Consider the following 20,298-nt stretch of genomic DNA (forward strand, 5'->3'; position numbering starts at 1 on the left):
TAATAGGCTAACTAACGGCAACCCACGAGAGACCCGACTTTTCGTCTATCATTTTCTCCTTTTGTCTATATAGTACGGTGGGTACGATACAATAATGGCCAAAAACCCTGCACTTTTTGATCGGAAATTGCCGCTTTCAGGGATCATTTCATGGTCATAAGAAGCCGTTTTAGAGGTGGGAAGCACTCTGGGGCCCGTGCAGGAACCAAGATGGAACACTGAAGACGCCATCGTCCCACGAGGCGGCAATACTGCCGTGCTAAGGGAAAACGCCGTACAAACATTCAAGAGTCGCCAAATTTTCCTTGATTAAACCTATATATTTGACAATATAGTCATGCATATTTTTCCTTGAAATTTTCAAATGTTTTAGATTGCATTGCGTACAAAATTGTCTGAAAATTTTAGAAAATAATATTCGCCATTTTCTCAGTTAATTTGGCCTTTATCGGAGGAAACTTGGCAACGTCTGAAGGCTCATACCGACGGTGAAACTACCAAACCACGTATCTCGTTTGCGGTGTTTATAAATCTACGCTCACATTTTATTTTTTTGAAGTAGACCAAATCAATATCATTCCTTGAAATTTTCACGGAATTTTCTCCACACATAGAGGAAATATCACAGAAATTTTCAAGACTGGATGTTGAGTAGTTTTTCATTTAAAAAATAAAGTATGACAGGAAGTCTGTGACGTCGCAAACCGAGATACGTGGTTTGGTAGTTTCACCGTCGATACGGCGTTCTGCCCGAGCACGGCGGAGTAGGATTGCTCCATACTCCCTACGTCTTCTTCGTCTATAGTTTTGTCCATCGATATCAATAATCAGTCCGCAGAAGCCAGTCTGCTCCGATAGAAATTTTCTCGGTGCGGGGGCCAATTTCGAAGGTCCCGACCCCCCCCCCCTTCTCCTCCGCTCCATCACATCCCGTCGAGTGGAAAAGGGACCCGGACGGGCGCGCGTTGCGATCGATGAGGCAGCGGAGCGCTCACAGCGCCGCGCAGGGTAGGCCAAAGGTTGAGCCCGCGGGGCCGAATTGCGCAGGGCCCGCGAGAGCGGTCGATCGGCCCCTCCTCCCCCCCCTCCCCCCTTTTCCCGGCCCCGGCCGAGCTTTTCCTCCTCCTGCGGCCCCCGTATTATCTCCTGCCCCAGTTACGCGAGCCCATCGATTCTGGGTAGTTCCGCGCCGCCTCGCTCGCTTTCCCGACGCTCAGCTCACGCCTATACAGCTCTCTCAGTGTAAGTTTCTCCTCTGTTTTTTTCGACGTTTTCCCGTGTTTTTCTGCGTTTGTGTTGGTGTCGTCCCCCCGATCCACCCGATACTTCGGTAGGCTGCTTTTTCTGTCGTTTATCTGCCACGTTTACTTTCAGAAGGTACTCGAGGAATTGTTGGAGGTGAAGAATTTTAACGATTGAGATTTCAGACGTTTCGATGGTTTTTTTTTATTTTCAGAGGGTAAGACTCGAGAAGTGCAGGAGACGGTGCTTTTTAGCGATTGAAATTTGTGACGTTTTGGTGGGTTTTTTTAACGGTCAGAAAGTACTCGAGAAATTGCTGGAGATAGTGGTTTTCAGCAATTGAAATTTCAGACGTTTTAGTGGGTTTTTTTGAATTTTCAGAAGGTATAAAAGAAATTTCTCCCGGTAGTGTTTAGTGATTGAAATTTCAGACGTATTGATGGGTTTGTTTTTTTTTAGTTTTCAGAATGTGTTTAAGAAATTGTTGGAAGTACAGGTTTTAGCGATTGAAATTTCAGACGCTTTGATGGGTTTTCCATCTACATTTCAAGGAGTGATGTTCATATCACTGAATACTGAATGTTAACACACATTTTCCGCTTAAAATTTCGAATTGATATCTTTGAAAGTCCTGTTTTCAGGTATTTCATGTTCGTTCACGTTCATGTCGGTGAATGTCGCTGTTTGCCTGATTTGTTTGGAAGGTTGATGTTTTAGTTAGTACTTTTTGGAGCCACTCAAAAAATGGCTGAAGGTATTGATTTCTAGCGATCGGGAAAGGAAAGCTTTCGATGGGTTTTCAGGGGATCTTAAGGGGTGAGGACGAACTTGAATGCTGCCGTGCTAAGGGAGAACGCCGTAAGAACCTTCAGGCGTTGCCATATTTCCTTCCATGGAAACCAAATTTACTGAGAAAATTGTGAGTATTTGTTTCCAAAATTTGCACACTACTACTTTGTATGCAATTTAATCTAAATCATCTGAAAGTTTCAAGAAGGAGTATGCATAACTTTTGTCAAAAATACGAGGTCTGTTAGATTAGAAACCGGATTTTGGTCATAACTAGCCTACTGTGCGTCCGAATTAGGTTTTCTTGATTTTTCCTGATAGCTGGAAACATACTTAAGAGCGCAACGTTCACAGATTTGAAAAATCTTAATTAACTCCGTTGGTATATGGCTTCAAGTACGGCAACCTCATGCGTGTTTTGCGATTTTTATGTTTGACCGAACTTGTCTCTCTTTTTTCGGTCTTGCACTACATTTTTCAATCCACAAGGATGATTGGAGTTTCGTCTCCGTATCGTAGCCGTACACTCAAGTATTATCATCGAAAATTATCCTATCTAAAAATGTAGGATCATTGTTAGAACGTTCAAGCAGCTATAGGGAAATTAACATTTGGTTGGATTTTTGTTCAACGGACAACAATCAAGGGGCAAGTGTACCTGAAACTCGATGCATGTCTACATATTCTATCAAAATTGTATGTACAGAGCCTTCAGAAATATTACACTGTTCAGCAAGCTCGAAACGACCATTTTCGAGACTTTTGCCTGCACTTCTTCCACGTGACAAATTAGAGTTGCCGTTGATGGTCGATTCCCATGCTCCTCATCTTCAACGAACTCCTGACCAGTTTTGAATCGTTTAACCCACTCAAAGTAGTGAGAACAAGTGAGAACAACTCATACAATGATCTTGGTAAACTTTACTTAGCATACCAAAAGTTTCGGTACAAGGTATACCGAGCTTAAAACAAAATTTAATGTTAAATCTTTGCTCTATCAGTGATCGCATGATGAAAATCGCAAAACACCCATGAGGTTGCCGTACGTGAAGCCACATACCAACGAAGCCAATTAAGATTTTTCAAAACTGTGAACGTAGCGTTCTTTCGTATGTCATCAGCTATCAGAAAAATTTAAGAAAACTTAATTCGAACGCACGGTTAGCTACTTATGACAAAAATCCGGTTTCTAATCTAACATACCTCGTACATGTTTCATCAAGGGAAATCTGGCAACTCTCGAATGTTTATTACAGCGTTTTTCCTCAGCAAGGCAGAATGTTCGTGAATTTTTTTTCACGCTAGCGGATGGTTCAGGGCGTTTTGAAGGATTCAATGTTTTGTCCCGCTGCTTTCCCCGATCATCAGTTGGACTGCATTTTGCAATTTGGAACTATAATTTTTGGCTCATATGAAAAAATACTTATGTGCATAGGGAAACTAATAGCACATGCGTTGTTTTTAAACCGGGCCAGAATTTATAGTTCCAAATTGCAAAATGCAGTCCAGTTTAAGTTGCTTTTCTTGTGGTTTATTGTTAGGTACTTTCACCGAAGAATTGGTCGGAAATAATGGTTTCTGCCAGTACCTAATCGCGGCGCAAGACGTTTCTTCACTTCAGAAGGAGTCAGATGCGTGGAAAATGTTGAAACACTTTTCGGCCCAACATTCAATAGTTTTTATAGTTTCCCTTGTACTTTTCAGGAGTCAAAGGAGGAATTTAATCTTCGTTGAAAATGAATGGGTCGAAGGGAGAGCTTTTAAAATATCGTAAAACCCAACAGGCGCCTTTTGGTCTCAGGGAGAACGCTTCGGGCCAGTAAAACACCTAGGTCATAATAATTGGAAAACTTAAATATAGAGGGATCTTATGCGCATCTCTAGAGACGATCTCTGGCCAATAAATCATGTGTATCGGACCGGTTGGCATAGGTCTGTAGAAGTAACTCACAAAAGACGTTTTGGGAAGTCAGAGAGCTTAAAGTATGATGATAAAAACTGGAATAAAAGTTACATTTTTAGAAGACGTGAGCTTTTATACGAGTGGCAGGAAGTAAGCCCCGGAGGGGGCCTCTTAAAATGTTCGCTCCTCTTTCGTAAGAGCATATCTTTATTTTTGCATGAGCCGCGGAAAGTATAGAGTTATATGGAGATCAGGGCTCTCGTGGAAATTAAAACACGCCCGTACGGCGGAGAAGAGACATAAATGGTCTGAAAGTAAGCCATAAACCAACAGAAATTGCACATTTTGACTCGGCTACCGCTTTTGTCACTTTTCTGTAAGAGGCAATGACAGCCCTAAAGAGGGAATTACCCACACACATCAATGTAGATCATCGAAAGAGCAATTTAACTACATTTTGCAACACAGGACTATAAAATCTGGCTCATCTGTAAAAACACTGATGTGCATAGAAAAGCTAATGATACATACGTTGTTTCTAAACTGAGACAGAAATTCGAAGGTGAAACTGCAAAAATGCGTATCTCGGTTGCGGTGTGTAGAAATCTCCGCTACGATTTTACTTATTTCGCTACTATTTTTACCTTTACTAAAGAACATTGTTCATAAATAGAAAAAGCATCACTGACATTTTCGAAAAATGACGTTCCGTAGTTTTCCATGCAGAAAATGAAGTATTTCAGGAAGTCTGCAACGCCGCAAACCGAGATACGTATTTCTCCAATTTCCCAATCAAATTGTAGTTTCTAAATGCAAAATTTAGTCCAATTGAACGTATTTATGGCAAATGGAACTATGTCTCACGAAAACCCTATGCACATAGTTCCTTTTAGCATAAATACGTCCAATTGTACTTGGCCGAATTTTCCGGAAAATCCACGAACGACATTTACTTTACATTTTCCACAGAAGTCAGTCCGCGATTTTACCGAGTGTTCTTGAAAATTTCAAGGAAATAATATTCTCAACTTTTCTCTAAAATCAACTTTTAATGGGAGAAAATTCGGTAACATTCAAATACCCATGCGGTGTTTCTCCACAGCGCTTAGCGGTCTAAGAGCTTATCCCATCATTTCCTCTTCTGATTACGTCAAGGTGCTACGCGTACAAGCTCAATTTTTTTTGTCGCTGCTATCTCTAAAAAAAGAGGAAGCTGCAACCGCACGATAGCCAGTTGAAATTATTAGGTATCTTCTGTTTTCCTGGTCTTAATGTAATATCTTGTTTCGAAAATTGCTTCGTTATGAAAGGGAAAAATCCGGATTATGGGAAAAACTAAATTCAGCCGAAAATTTTCGTCGAAGGGATAATATTTTTGGCGCATACTATTCAATTCCCAAAGACAGAGCTATAGCCGAAAGTATGGCTCTTTTCGGTGTCTAATGGTCTTCTCTTTCCGTCTTGTTAGAGATTTCTAAGACGCAAACGGATTGCATTTTGCAAAAAGGGACCACTGGCATTGCATTGTTGTTAAGATTGTGCAACTTCTTTTGTCTTGGTGGAAAACCCCGATTATCGCTTAAGTAATAGTTTCTATTTTACTCGCTAAAAACTGTAAATTCAAGACAAAAATTACCACCTAAATTTCATAATAGCTTTTCACAATTTCCGCAATTTTATTGCAAAGGATGAAGTTGCACAATCTTAGCATCGTTGCAATGCTAGTGGTTCCTTTTTGCAAAATGCAATCCAAATGTGAGTCGCAGGTACCTTGTGGCTCTGGGATGCCGATATAAAATTGAACTTGTCCCTTTTCAGAGACATCTCGTTTCCCCGATGACTCGGCGACGCAATTACCCTAGAGCGAGAGGTTAAGGTCTCTTCCGCGTCTAAAACGAGCCTCGTCCCGTGAACTTGGACCCCTTTCGTTTTTCCGTCGTAAAATGCGGAGTATCTTCTCCCCGGGGAGTACAAACGAGGGAAATTGCCAACCTTTCCACGCGCGAAATTGCCAACCTTTCAGCGCGCGAGGAAGGTTGACTCGCCCTAGCTGCAGCGGGACGGAATTGAAATGAGGCATTGCGCCATCCAGTGACACACACGCTAATGCCCCACTTTCCCAGACGAGACAGCTTTTCGCTCAAAACCACCGCGGAAATGTCTTCAAATGAGGGACTTGGGGGACAAGGCGCATAAGTGCAATTTTTAAACAAAAATTGAGGTATAAACGATTGCAAGTAGAACTAGTCTTGTTGCATTTTCTGTGAAAAATTCGCTCCCTAATTCCCCTCATTCCAATTTTTAAGCATCAAAATGTCAGTTTGAACTTCCTTACCGCCATGAGGATCCATTTAATTTCGAAACCTTAAACACGTATCTCTGTAAATCGCAAAAACTGCATTTATGCGCCTCGGAGGACAAGATGAATAAGCGCAGTTTTTGCTATTTTGAGGAATACGTGTTTGAAGTTTCAAAATTACATGGATCCTTAATTATGGCCGAGAGGAAGTTCAAATTGACTTTTTGATGCTCGAAAATTTGAATTTGGGAGCGAATCTTCCTCAGAATATGCATCGAGACTAGTCGCTAGTGGCACCTGAAATCCTCCAATATCTCAATCTTTCAAAAAGTGCACTTATGCGCCTTGTTCTCAAAGCCCCTCAAGTAGAGGAGGAAAACCAGAGATATTTTCAGTGAAAGCTGTTGATCCTTTCTCTGATAAAGAATTGCAATACGATGGAAATTTTCGCGGGATCTAGCGGACTCAGTCGGTCATTTCCAAGGAGAGTACCCGAGTATCATTTCTGAACGGAAAAATCGCGATATTTTGAAATTAAGTCGCGATTTTTTTTACAATTTCTTGTCGATAAAATAGCTAGGATCATCAACACCCGAGCAATTATCTTCGATCTTGTCGCTAGTCTATCTCTAAAAAATCGTGTTCGGTATTCAGTGAAGTCCAACATCTTCGATCTTGTCGCTAGTTTATCTGTATAAAATCGTCTTCGGTAATCAGTGAAGTCCAATATCTTCGATCTTGTCGCTAGTTTATCTCTATAAAATCGTGTTTGGTATTCAGTGAAGTTCAACATCTTCGATCTTGTCGCTAGTTTATCTCTATAAAATTGTGTTCGGTATTCAGTGAAGTCCAATATCTTCGATCTTGTCGCTAGATTCATCTCTATAAAATCGTGTTCGGTATTCAGTAAAGTCTATTATCTTCGATCTTGTCGCTAGTTTATCTCTATAAAATCGTGTTCGGTATTCAGTAAAGTCTATTATCTTCGATCTTGTCGCTAGTTTATCTCTATAGAATCGTGTTAGGTATTCAGTAAAGTCTATTATCTTCGATCTTGTCGCTAGTTTATCTCTATAGAATCGTGTTCGGTATTCGGTAAAGTCTAAATTCTATCTTAATTTATTAAGATTTTATTGTTCAATAACATTGCGATATACTGCCGTCGATAAAACACGATTTTATTGCAAATTTATGCGATGAAATCGCAATTTGTTTTCCGACAATATTGCAATGAATCGTCGTAGATAAACTTACGATGCGTTCTCTGACTGAACGCAACTTTATTTCGATCACTTATTCAGAAAGTCACAATTTTTACTCGTCGCGAAACATGAAAAGGAACCGGTATTTTCCGATACCTTTCGCAAATTTCTGAAATTTCATGAAATATTTCACGTGAAATTTCAAGATTTTATTTTTCACGAAAAATTCCCACCCTGGTCTCTCTTCGTCTGTGTGGAGCCGCGAAAGTAGACGTTTCCACCTGCGATCAAGAGGTTATTCTGCCGTGCTAAGGAAAAACGCCGTATGAACCTTCAGGCGTCGCCAAGTTCCCTCCGGCAAATCACTAATTTTCAGGAAAATTTGTACACATTTTTCTGCCAATTTCTAATATGATTTTGCTTGTAATTTGATCTGAAAAGTCTGAAAATTTCAATTTCAAGGATAAAAAAAAAAAAAAAAAAAATAAATGAATAAATAAATACAAGACAAATTCTTGAAAAAATAAGACATAAAATAAAAAATAAAATTAAAATCACTGGATTAAACATTATAAAAACAACTAGGAAAGTCAGTAACTTCAATCAGTAAATAATTTAAGATAAAATAAAATACTAATCTTGGAAATTAGAAATAATAACATTTTTACTGATATTTTAAACCTAGGAAAGATTTCATTGAATTACAAAATCAATATTTTTAATAAACTACTAAAATTATGAAAATAGAAGAAACGACCTATCCCGTTGATAATTGGTGCTCCTGACATGGCTTTCCCTCGTATAAATAATTCAAGGTTTTGGCTTTTAGTTCCTTCATTAATTTTTATGTTGGTAAGAATGATTATTAGGACAGGAGCTGGTACTGGTTGAACTGTTAATCCTCCCTTATCCTTGAGATTAATACATAGAGGCTTATCAGTTGATTTACTAATAAAATAAATTTACCTCAAAAATAAACATTTTATCCTAGGAAATTTGGCAACTCTCGAATGCTCGTACGGCGTTCTTCCTTAGCACGGCAGTATTGGCGGGTGTTGGGATTCGTCACCGGGAGCGAACCACGTGGAGCCCACGAGCGACGCTCGGGTCGACGTGACGTGACGTGATGCGACGTCACGATGCGATGCACACAACTCGTCGTCTCCCGGACGAAAGAACGTAACTCCATTCCAATGTTGCCAAATTTCCCCTCGCAAATTGCCTATTAATCAGGAGAATTTTGGGTATTTCTGACAGAAATTTTCCCTGATTTTTCTCTAGATTCCGAGCAAAAAACAGAAATATTTTGGATACAAATTGCTTACGTACATTTTTGTAAAATAAATTAGTTGTTTAAGTCAATTTGGCAACCTTGAAATGGAGTTACGTTCCTTCGTGCGGGAGACGACGAACTGCGACACGTCGCGACGTTGCGTGGGGATGCCGATTCGGCTTTCAAGGGCGCGTCGAATAGAGCCGGAGGCCTCGCCTCGCCGAGCTTTCGATGCAAACAACGCGCTTGTGAGCTTCGGTGCAACAGAATCGCGTCGCGCACGTCGACGTCGACGTCTGTCTCGCGTGATTAATTCCCTGTCACCACCGCGCCGCGCCGCACAGTGGATCGAGTCAACAGGAGAGGTCGGACAAAAATTTAAAACTTTAAACGCTTATAACTCCATGTTTACAATACTTTGAAGTTCTGAAAGTGGTTTCATTGGTTTCCACGTGGAATTTTCTTCAAGAAGCACCCCTGAAAGTTTAAAATGTGACGAAATGAACCTCAAAATAGTAAAAAATTTCATGTCCGACCTCTCTAATTGACTCGGTCCACTGTGCGCCGCCGCGGCCGTGTTGAAACAAGGCACGCCACCAAGCCCAAGTCAAAAATCGCTCGATTTTCTGCCTCGCCAAATCCTGTGGTGGATTGATCCCAGTGCTAGGCGCGAATAGAGTCCCTTTATACTGAGAGTCAAGACAACACCCCTCATGGAGTCACAAACGGGAATAAAGATTACAGAAATTGAACGTTCTTTGTAATCTTTGATCGGCTCATTCTTAAATTCCTTTCTCCGTTCCTTCTCTCATTCCGTTTGTTCCTTGCCGAACCCGTAATTCCCTGGTCCATTCCAGATTATAATCTTTGCAATCGGTGAAAATGTAATCTTTATTCCCGTTTGTGACACTGTGAAGGCCTAAAATACGGGAACCAATCAGAAATGGATTCGCATTGTCTTGACTCTCAGTATAAAGGGACTCTAGGCGCGAAGCGCTTTGAAGCGGGGGGCGTAGGACGGCGCGCACGCGCACCCTCTAGTGTATTTGAAAGTATTTCGCATGATCTGATGGATTTTCTCAGGACGATGAGAAATTACCCAGAGAAACGCTTTTTATATCGTGAGAATTCGATTTTGCTCAGCTTGAAGGGTTTTAACGTACCGGAAAAACCAGTGAGAAAACTTAGACGCGCGGTTCAAATCCTAAGAACACTGTAAAGTTGAGCATTTTACAGCAATGACCGGCGGAAATTGAAAGTTTTGACCGCCTGAATTGCTTTACTGATGAATTCTTTATGACGAAAACCTCGGTTAATCATGCAAACCGAATAGATTTGTAGGGAGCCCTCAATCGAGAGAACCGACCGCTAAAGTTGACAGAACTGAACTTCAGTTCAGTGAACCCAAGTCTCAATTTATCATTCGCTGATCAAGAAAAACTTCGGTCGAAATGAAACATATGTAAACGCTTTATTTTGTGCGTAGAACTGACTTTTCAGCTCGTAAAACTGAATTCCTTGAACTGGAAACCGGGTTTTAACCACGGTGTCTAGTCTTTTAAAAACCGGGGAAAACCGGGATTCATCAGGGAATGAAACTTTACCGGGAAAATCAGGGAATATATCTATTCCAGAAACCGGGGATCTCTTCTCGAACCGCCCAGGGATCATTTCGTTTTCAAAGGCGGTCTAATCTGACGTGCGCCAAAGAAATGACTGTAAGATGAATTAAAATCGATATCCATATCTAAAACTCTGGAAAACTATATTCTTTTCCCTAAGAAAGTCCCGAGAAAATGGGAAAACATTTCGGTTTCTCACCAGGGAATGAGCTCCTGAAAATCAGGGAAAATCAGGGAAAAATCAGGGAATGAGCTTTGCCAAGAAAACTAGACACCATGGTTTTAACTGAATCGTCGCGTTGCACGGTGGATTGAGTCAACAGGAGAGGTCGGACAAAATTTGGGAACTTTAAAAGCCTTTAACTCTGTTCACAGAAAACTTTGAGGTTTTAAAGTGGTTTCATTGGTTTCCTCGTGAAAGTTTCTTCAAGCACCATCCCTTGAAATTTAAAATGTGAAGAATTAAACATCAAAATTTGCAGATATAGTTAAAAGTTTCATGTCCGACCTCTTCTAGTGGCGAGGCGTGAACGATCAATTATCGATATGCCCCCATTTGAAGCTATGGTAAACAATCGATTATCGAGGTGTTCTTTGCGGATACCCTGTTTATCGATCCTCTTTCATAAGTTTAAATGGCAGATCAATCGATTTATCGCAGTGCACGCCACGCTACTGACCTCCTCGTTAATTTAACCGAAGTTTTTTCTCAGATTGCAACTTAAACACAAGAGCCTCTCATAAATTGAATAAACAGAAAAAATGCGAATAATTTCACGCCCCTATACTGCCGGTCTAAGGAAGAACGTCGTATGAACATTCAAGAGTTGCCGAATTTCCTCCGATATAACTTGTATTGTGAGGAAAGTTTTTCACAGTTTTCCTTGAAATTTTCAGATATTTTACATCAAATCCCGAACAAAATTTTCGGAAAATTTTGAAAGAAAACATGCTTTTTATTTCCACGGTAAAGATTTTTATCGAGGGAAATATGACAACATCCGAAGGCTCATACGACGTTTCACCTGAGCACGGTAGTATGGGTTAACGCCACGAGTGTGTACTCTCTGTGCCGCTCGTGAAGGTCTTTCTCCCCGGCGGGCCGATTATTGAAATTGATAGACAAAGCTATAGACAAAGGAGATATGGAGAGATTCTATTGGTGGAAGCGGGTGGTTGCAACGGACAAAGGAGGTAGGTGATAGACTAACTAACGGCAACCCACGAGAGACCCGACAGTTAGTCTATCATTTTCTCCCTTTGTCTATAGGAACCACCCATTTCAACCAATAGGATCGCTCCATATTCCCTATGTCTTCGTTGTCTATAGCTTTGTCTATCAATTTCAATAATCAGTCCGCTGGTGGACGAACTTAACACAAGTGGCGAGGCGTGAATGATCGATTATCGATATTTCCCCATTTGAACCTATGGTAAAGAATCGATTATTAAGGTGTTCGTCGCGGACAGCGGACATCCTGCTAATCGATCCTTTTCCATTGGTTTAAATGGCAGATCAATCGATACATCGCAAATTACGCCACGCCACTATACACGAGCTATTTTGCGAAGATCCCGCTTCTATTGATCATTCTCATTAGTTCGAGTCGAGTGGAGAGCAAGGAACGCGCGAAATTGCTCTCTCGAGTCCAGCGACGTGGCGTGCTTTGCGATGTATCGATTGAGCTGCCATTCAAACCTATGGGAAAGTATCGATAGACAGGGTAATACCTAATAATCGATTCTTTAGCATAGCTTCAAATGGGATAATATTGATAGTCGACTCTGACGCCTCGCGTCTGCTCGAGTCCCGAGTGGGTACTTGAACGTGAAGGTCAGAGCGTATCCACATCTCTCATCCCCTGGAAGTAAGGAGAGCGTTTGGGTCGGAGCCTCGTTACCCGGAGCGACGAGCTGTCGAAATATTGATGCTGATCAATCATCGTCCATCATTAGGATCCGTGAGGGATGCGATAGGGTGAGGAATGAGGATCTTTGCTAACTCCTCTGCTAACTCATCCGTCTGATGATCCGATCACCGATGGAGAGGACAGTGTCCGTTGTACGTATCCGCAACCTCTTGTCCTCCTTTCGGGGAGGTTACGTAGGGTTATAAGATGCTCAAAAGAGGAGGAATAACCTCCTATGACATGGAGATTTCACAATTCAGCCGATTATTTTCCAGATCGCGTAAGCGCCGAAATTGCGAATGCGATAAAAACAAGAAAAACCGTTATAAGATGGTCAAAAGAGGAGAAATAACCTCCTATGACATGGAGATTTCACAATTCAGCCGATTATTTTCCAGATCGCGTAAGCGCCGAAATTGCGAATGCGATAAAAACAAGAAAAACTTTTCCAGATCGCGTAAGCGCCGAAATTGCGAATGCGATAAAAACAAGAAAAACCGTTATAAGATGGTCAAACGAGGAGGAATAACCTCCTATGACATGGAGATTTCACAATTCAGCCGATTATTTTCCAGATCGCGTAAGCGCCGAAATTGCGAATGCGATAAAAACAAGAAAAACCGTTTTATTAGCTTTGTTGACAATCTTTGAATTCTAAACAATGTACGTTCTTTTAGAAGGATATTTGGAAATCAGACATGATTGATTATATGGACCACATTTTGAAATAAGGAACCACTATTTCTGGCTCATTTTAGAAACAACACATGAATCATCGGTTTCCCTTTGCAGAAAGGTGCTTTCATTGAAGAGCCAGAGATTGTGGTTCCTTATTGCAAAACGTAATCCACGTCAGAAGAAGCGAAGATAAAAGAACACCTCTACCACCAAAATAGAGATTGTCGCTTACATGATTTGAAAATAGTCGGTTCAATTTGCATTGTGCTTCAGTGCTGAGTCCATTTTAACTTTTCGCCTTATTACTTTTCACACAGTCAAAAGTCGCAAAAAATTAATCTTCCTTTTCGCAGCATTAAATAGATAATTAAAGCGCGCCAACTAGATTTTTCTCTGAACTTTCAAGTAAAAATTGCAGCTTTATTTTTTGTTTTTACAGCATAAAATTTTGAGGCGTTGAGTCAACGCGAAAAGCTAAATTTATTTTTAAAAAATGGCCAGCCCGAGACAATTTTTTAAATAAATTTAGCTTTTTGCGTTGACTCAATGTCTCAAAATTTCATTAAACTGTAAAATAAAAAGTAAAGCTGTAATTTTGCTTGAAAAACCAGGAAAAAATCTAGTTTTGCCGCAGAGAATCTAAGAGAAAGAAAGAGGAAAGTCCTGGTTTTCCTCGGAGATATGCCTCCAACAATCAAGAAAATGTCTAGAGATAAGAAAATTTGAAATTCTGGGCGCCATACCTAAAAATCAAGTCCTCTTGAATCTAATTAAGCCCTTACGGAAGCCGTTAAGGAATACGTGATTATCAGAGCATGAATGATAGGCGGTCTCAATTTGGATACAACTATATCATCACGGGAGAAGTGAGTTTGCCTATGCGATGAATTGAAGGCGATTCTGTCTGTCATCACTCCACGGTGTTCCATGTACACAGGCACTCGGCTAAGCGGTGTGAAAAACCGGGAACTTCTTGAATGCCCATTCCAACACAGGATTACCCATTCGATTGAAACAAGTCGATTAAAGGTCTTGTTGAAACACGAACAAATTGCGGAGGACGCACGGCTCGTAAGACAATAAACAGCATATTTCTTTGAAGGAAAACTGTGCTCATACGAGCTTTTTCCCTCAGTATTGAGATTTTCGGCTTTATGCTGAATTTTTAACGCACGTTGGTAAAAGAACTCCAACATCTTGTGGCAAGTAAAAGAACGCCAAAAAGCGCGGCACAATCATGGCAATCCTGCCTTGCTAAGGAAAAACGCAGTATGAACATTCGGAAGTTGTCAAGGAAGTTGCCAAATTTCCTCCGATAGAATACGTATTTTTGAGGAGTGCCATGAACATTTTCATTCGAAATGTTCAGAGAATTTACATCAAATTACCAACAAAATTCTTTGAAACATCCGAAGAAAAATTTTTCTCACATTTTCTGAAAATTAATATTTTACTGATGGAAATTTGGAGACGTCTGAAGGTTCTTACGGCGTTTCTACAAAGCTTGGCAGAATACTGCCGTGCTAAGGTAGACCGCCGTATGAACATTCGAGAGTTGTCAAATTTCCTTCGATAAAATGTTCATTTTCGAAGAAAGTTATGAATACTTTTCCTTGAAATTTTCAGGATTTCCAGGTGAAATTGCGAAGAAAATTATCTGAAAAATTTGGAGGGAAATATTCATAAGTTTACCAGAAAATTCACGTTTTATCAAAGGGAATTTGACAACGCCTGAAGGTTCATACGACGTTTTTCCTCAGCACGGCAGAGTCCGCTCCCCGTATAGGCACTCTACCACGGTCAAAATCGTCATCAGTGTTCTATCTCACCCGAGGATATCATGAGGAAACAGACGACCCTGAAAGAGCATCACGCACTGAAGAAAAATTCTCGGCGTTTTTACCAAGGTCCGTTGGTACCTTTACCGTCTCACTTTTTTTACATATTATTGGTAATTTTACCAAGACAGACGGGTAAGCTTACCTAAAAACCGGTATTTTTACCGTTTTTTCCAGGTAAGAATACCACTTTTATTGGTAATCAATTCCCGGTTACTTTGCCATTTTATCTCGGTAATTCTACCACAGTCGATCAAAAATATTGGTGTTTTTACCAAGGTCCAGTAAAATAACCGAGAAAGTTCATAATTTTACCGAGATTTCTCGGTAAAATTACCAATTCCATTGCTGGTAATTTTACCAAGAAAAAACTGGGATCAAATAGAACCCTGAATTCTTGGTAATTTTACCATTTTCTTAGTAAATACACTGAGATTTTTTTTTCAGTGCGGCTCGTCATCAATGACGTCAACATGGCATCCGGCCCCAGGAAGCGACGAGTAGTAAGACCCGCGCGCGCGGCCGTAACCCGCCGCAAATGTATCCGACGTTACCACTTTCCCTCAAAACATAGCGATTCAACACCAGACATTTATAATTTCCCCTCCCGAACGGCAACACCGCGTTAATGTGACCGCGATGCCTCGCGGGGAGGGGTACGGGGGAAAACATATCCCGCATGACCTACTTTTTTTCTATCTCCCGAAAACTTGACGACCAAGGCGACAATTTGGATATGAAACTCCCGCCCCCGTCCGTCCGTCCGTCCTCGCAATTTTCTCGCTCCTGTCTCCAGCGTTTCCGATTTGCAGAAACGCTTTTTGATGCACCAGTGAGAATCGAACACTAAACAAAAAATCTCGGTGTATCTATTAAGAAAAGGGTAAAATTACCAAGAATTCAGGGTTCTATTTGATCCCAGTTTTTTCTTGGTAAAATTACCATTTATGGAATTGGTAATTTTACCGAGAAATCTCGATAAAATTATTGAACTTTCTCGGTAATTTTACTGGGCCTTGGTAAAAACGCCAATATTTTTTATTGACTGTGGTAGAATTACCGAGATAAAATGGCAAAGTTACCGGGAATTGATTACCAATAAAAGTGGTATTCTTACCTGAAAAAAACAGTATAAATACCGATTTTTAGGTAATCGTACCAGTCTGTCTTGGTAAAATTACCAATAATTGGTAAAAAAAAGTGAGATGTTAAAGGTACCAACGGACCTTGGTAAAAACGCCGAGAATTTGTTTTCAGTGAAGTAACGTCGTGTCTAGTGGCGTGGCGTGCTTTGCGATGTATCGATCGATCCGACATTTGAACCTGTGGAAAAGGGTCGACAAACAGGGTGTTTTAGGGTGGCTACCGGTCCCCAAAAGTCCCCAATGTCCCCGACTATCCTCGATTTTGGAAGCATGTCCCCTGTATTCCCGAAAGTCCCCGATTCTCTTGTTCAGGTCCCCAAAAAATGACGAAAATCGTCCCAAACCCCCGCCAGCCGTGGCGGCGCGACATAATCAGGAATAAAAAAACAAAAGTGTTGCTTGGTTGTTTGGATGTTTTCCTCGGTTCAACATGACTTGTAAAATTAGTCGTACAAAACACGCCTTTTAACGCTCTAACTAGCTCCCTTTCTCTTATGCTGGCGCCTACAAACCTAAGGGGATACCTCAAGCATTGCGCGGAACGCGCATTGGCGCCTACAAACCTAAGGGGATACTTCAAGCATTGCTCAATGTGTGCAGTATCCCTGTTGTAGGTTTGTGGGCGTTAGTGACAAAACAGGTGCGCGGACAAAAAATCAACTAAGCGGTGCTTAGGAAAAGATACATTCCTCTCCTGAGCACTTTTTGCTTGGGAGAGAAAACATTTCTCTCGTAAGCAAATACTCGATGCAGGGGAGAGATTTGTTTTCTCTCCCGAGCAACTAATTAAATTATAGGAAATGAATCAAAACAGCCGCTATTTCATTTCCGCTCAGTCTGTATCGATTTACGAGGAAATTTAATTTTGCTCATGCTAAGTTCCTGCATTAAATGAACGAGCAATAAAATGAACGAAAAATAAAATGAACGAGCATTAAATGAACTAGCATTAAATGAACTATTATAGGTGGGACGCCCTTTCTCTTATGCTATTTCGGAAGAAAATTTCCCCTATTTTTGGGGGGAAAAACTCCTCTAAAAGTCCCCGAAAGTCCCCAATTTTGGTTTTTCATTACTGATAGACACCCTGTGTTGGCAAGGAACGCCTTAATAATGGATTCTTCACCGCAACTTAGAATGGGGTAATATCGGGAGGCAACGACGCATTTCTTTCTTCCGCTCAAGGATACCGGTGTCGGCTGTCAGATAAACCTAATTTCTCGTTCCCCATCCATCCGACGAAATGGAATTCTGGATGGATTAGGACAGCCAGAGCCTTGCGGTGGGCACCAGTAGCGTGGCGTGAACTGCGATTTATCGATTGCTATGCCATTTAAACCTATGGTAAAGAATCGATTGTTAAGGCGTTCGCTGCGAACACCCTGTTTATCGATCTTTTTCCATAGGTTTAAATGGCATAACAATCGATATACCGCAAAGCACACCACGCCACTGGTGGGCACAGCTTATGAGAAAAGCGTCGACGGTGTGAAAACTACTGTCATGCATCAGAGTTGATTCACGTATCCTTGATTCTTAACATGCTTCATACTGCCGTGCTATGGAAAAACGCCATATGCGCATTCAGGCGTTGCCATATTTCCTTCAATAAACACCGAATTTCCCCGAAAAATTCTGAATATTTTTCCTCCAATTTTTCAGACAATTTTGTTCGCAATTTAATTTAAAATATCTGAGGATTTCAAGGACAAGTAGGCACAGCTCTCTTCAAAAATACATTTTTTATTCGGGGAAATTTGGCAACTCTTTAACGTTCATACGACGTTCTTTCTTAGCACGGCAGCACATTGCTCTATTTTCCCTTTTTCCTCGTTGTCTATAGCTTTGTCAATCAAGTTTAATAATCCAGTTCCTAGTCCCCTGAACCAAAACATGTTTACTTTGTGGCACGCATTCAATCGCTTGGTTTGGAAACAACCCAACCTGCGGAGCGATTATTGAAATTGATGGACAAAGCGATAGACAAAGAGGACATTGGGAGCATGGAGCGATCTTATTGGTTGACATGGTTGGTTCATATAGACTAAGGAAGAAAATGATGGACTAACTGTCGGGTCTCTCGTGGGTTGCCGTTAGTTAGTCCATTACCTACCTCCTATGTCCATTGCCACCACCTGCTTCCACCAATAGGATCCCTCCAAATTCCTTTTGTCATCTTTGTCTATAGCTTTGTCTATCAATTTCAATAATCGGCCCGCTGACGGAGGTCGAAAGTAGAGAGAGCGAAGGCATACGCTGCGCTGCCGTCCAAAGGAAAAACGGCGTAAGAGCATTAGAGAGTTGTCAAATTTCCTTCGATAAAATGTTTATTTTAGAGGAAAGCTACGAATATTTTTCCTCGAAATTTTCAGAAAGTTTAGGTGAAATTGCGAACAAAATTATCTCAAAAATCGGAGGAGAATTACTCACAAATTTTCCCTAAAATTCTTGATTTACCAATGTAAATTTGGCAACACCTGAAGGTTCATTCGGCGTTTTTCCATAGCACGGCAGTACGCGGCAGTAATAGCAGCGCAATTAATGGAGCGATCTACCAACACGAAGCAAACCTGAACAGTCGGAAACAAATTCAAACAGAGAAAAAAATGGTGCTTCTCCGATCGGACAGTGTGTTTAGAATACTCGGTTTGCTGAGGGAACTCGAACCGCCTCATTCACTCGAATTTTATCGGGAGCCGGCACGGAATAACAGCGTGCTCGTGGCGTTGAGACGATTATTTTGTGAATACAAAAAAACTCGGTAATAAGAACCGTACTAGTTCTGTAGGCGTTTATCAAAGCCCTCGGTTGAGCGAACGGACCTCCTCAGCCAGCAGAACTGGACCTTAGTTTAACCAACCGAAGAATATTATCGAACATAAAATCGTGATGAATTGAAATTAAACTTCGATTTTACCGACTGCAATTTTATAGTCATAAAATTGCGACAAGATCGAGGATAATCGCCGAGATGTGTATGATGCCAGCGACCTCATCGCCAAAAGATCATAAAAAAATCACAACTTAATTGCAATCGCAATTTTTCCGTTGAAAAATGCTTCTCGGGAAGTCATCACAATACGCTAGTTTTAGAGGAGGGGGTTGAACTGAGTAGTTTATAATCATAGGCGGTTCTACGGGGGTGCCAGTGGGTGCCGGGCACCCCCAAGCAAAAATAAAGTACGATTATCAGAACCGTGAAATTACTGCTTTTAAAGATTCTGTATTCGCTCACACTGAGAAAAAATCCCAGCAATTAATTGAAAATGTTTTAAACAGAATTAATATTGATAGCCGTGTTCTGCAAAGATTCTACTGTTTTTTTTTTTTTTTTTTTTGTGGTAAGATTGTAGTTTTGATGGAAAGTTTTGCTAACAATTTTCTACATTGAATTTATAGGTATTTCAGTAGAAAGGAAGGAAAGAAAAAGAGAAAGGAGGGTAGGAAAGGGATAAAACTTGAGGGCCGAAACTTAGGCCTCCGCCTCCCCTGAGCGACCGTCCCCTTCGGGGCCGGTCTCCGACATTTTCCACCTCTGGGCACCCCCAAGCATGAAGGTCTAGAACCGCCTATGTTTATAATACGCAATTTTTTTGGAGTATGCAAACCTGCTTTATGGATGTGTGGAAGGGGGGGGGGGATTGAATCAAATGCTAGCTCTGCTTATTTTATGAACAGGTCCATTAAGCATTCCACCAAGATCAAGATCCAAGGAACCCAAAGACATAAAGACGGAGTGCTCGTATCTAAAAGCACGGGGAAAAAGTGAAGTCTGGTTTGGCGCTGGGTGCTTGTGTGAGTGTGTAAATGAACGCGGGAATCCATGGCGACAAACGGAAATTTGATTTGAACTTGTCCTCTTGATTTTTCCACATTTCTTCTTTTAAACGTGTTTTAAATGCCTGAAACGATTATATTAAGAAAGTTGGGACTGCGTCCCAATATAATACACCTGCTTTTGCTCGGTAATAGGCAGTAATCTCAGATAAAGTTAGTTTTTCTTTTGCTTATGGTGGTTCTGCCGGTTCAAACAGGCCGTTACAGTCCTAGATGACTGTTACTCCCAAATGAAATTAATCGGTCGACGACGGACTAAAACTAACCTAAAGTTAAAAAAATATGAGTGGGTAAGTGAATTTGGGCAAAAATCAACCTAGAATACGGATAAAATTAGGATCATACGGATTAATCCGAACAACAAGCATCAATTCAGAATTTAATAAAAATTTAGAATGAGCTATTATATCTTACAGCTTATGAACAGCACTTAAAATAATTCCGCAGTTTTATTTAGTTCCCGCCCTACATTTGAATTTCAAACTTGTCCCGATTTCGCCGCCAATCCTCTAGCCAATAGTAGAGGTGATTGAAAAGAAGCTTCATTTTTTGCTTTTAGC

The 20,298-nt window shown here is 40.9% G+C and overlaps 1 protein-coding gene across 6 annotated transcripts in view; it reads left to right on the forward strand.

The window, feature by feature from the left end:
* Positions 1 to 20,298, forward strand: part of Rab3-GEF (Rab3 GDP-GTP exchange factor) — a 100,366-nt gene that overhangs the window by 2,214 nt on the left and 77,854 nt on the right. For 4 of the 6 annotated variants that reach the window (XR_011900004.1, XM_019056436.2, XM_019056434.2 and 1 more), the window contains exon 1: positions 1,096 to 1,242. The exons of 1 other annotated variant lie outside the window; for it this stretch is intronic. The gene's annotated coding sequence lies outside the window, so the exon portion shown is untranslated. Of the gene's footprint in view, positions 1 to 1,095; positions 1,331 to 20,298 lie in introns of those variants that run through there. One more of the 6 variants, XM_072301252.1, reaches the window with a different exon arrangement.

This window comes from Bemisia tabaci, chromosome 6 (assembly GCF_918797505.1).
Source record: "Bemisia tabaci chromosome 6, PGI_BMITA_v3".
Classification (NCBI taxonomy): Eukaryota; Metazoa; Arthropoda; class Insecta; order Hemiptera; family Aleyrodidae; genus Bemisia; species Bemisia tabaci.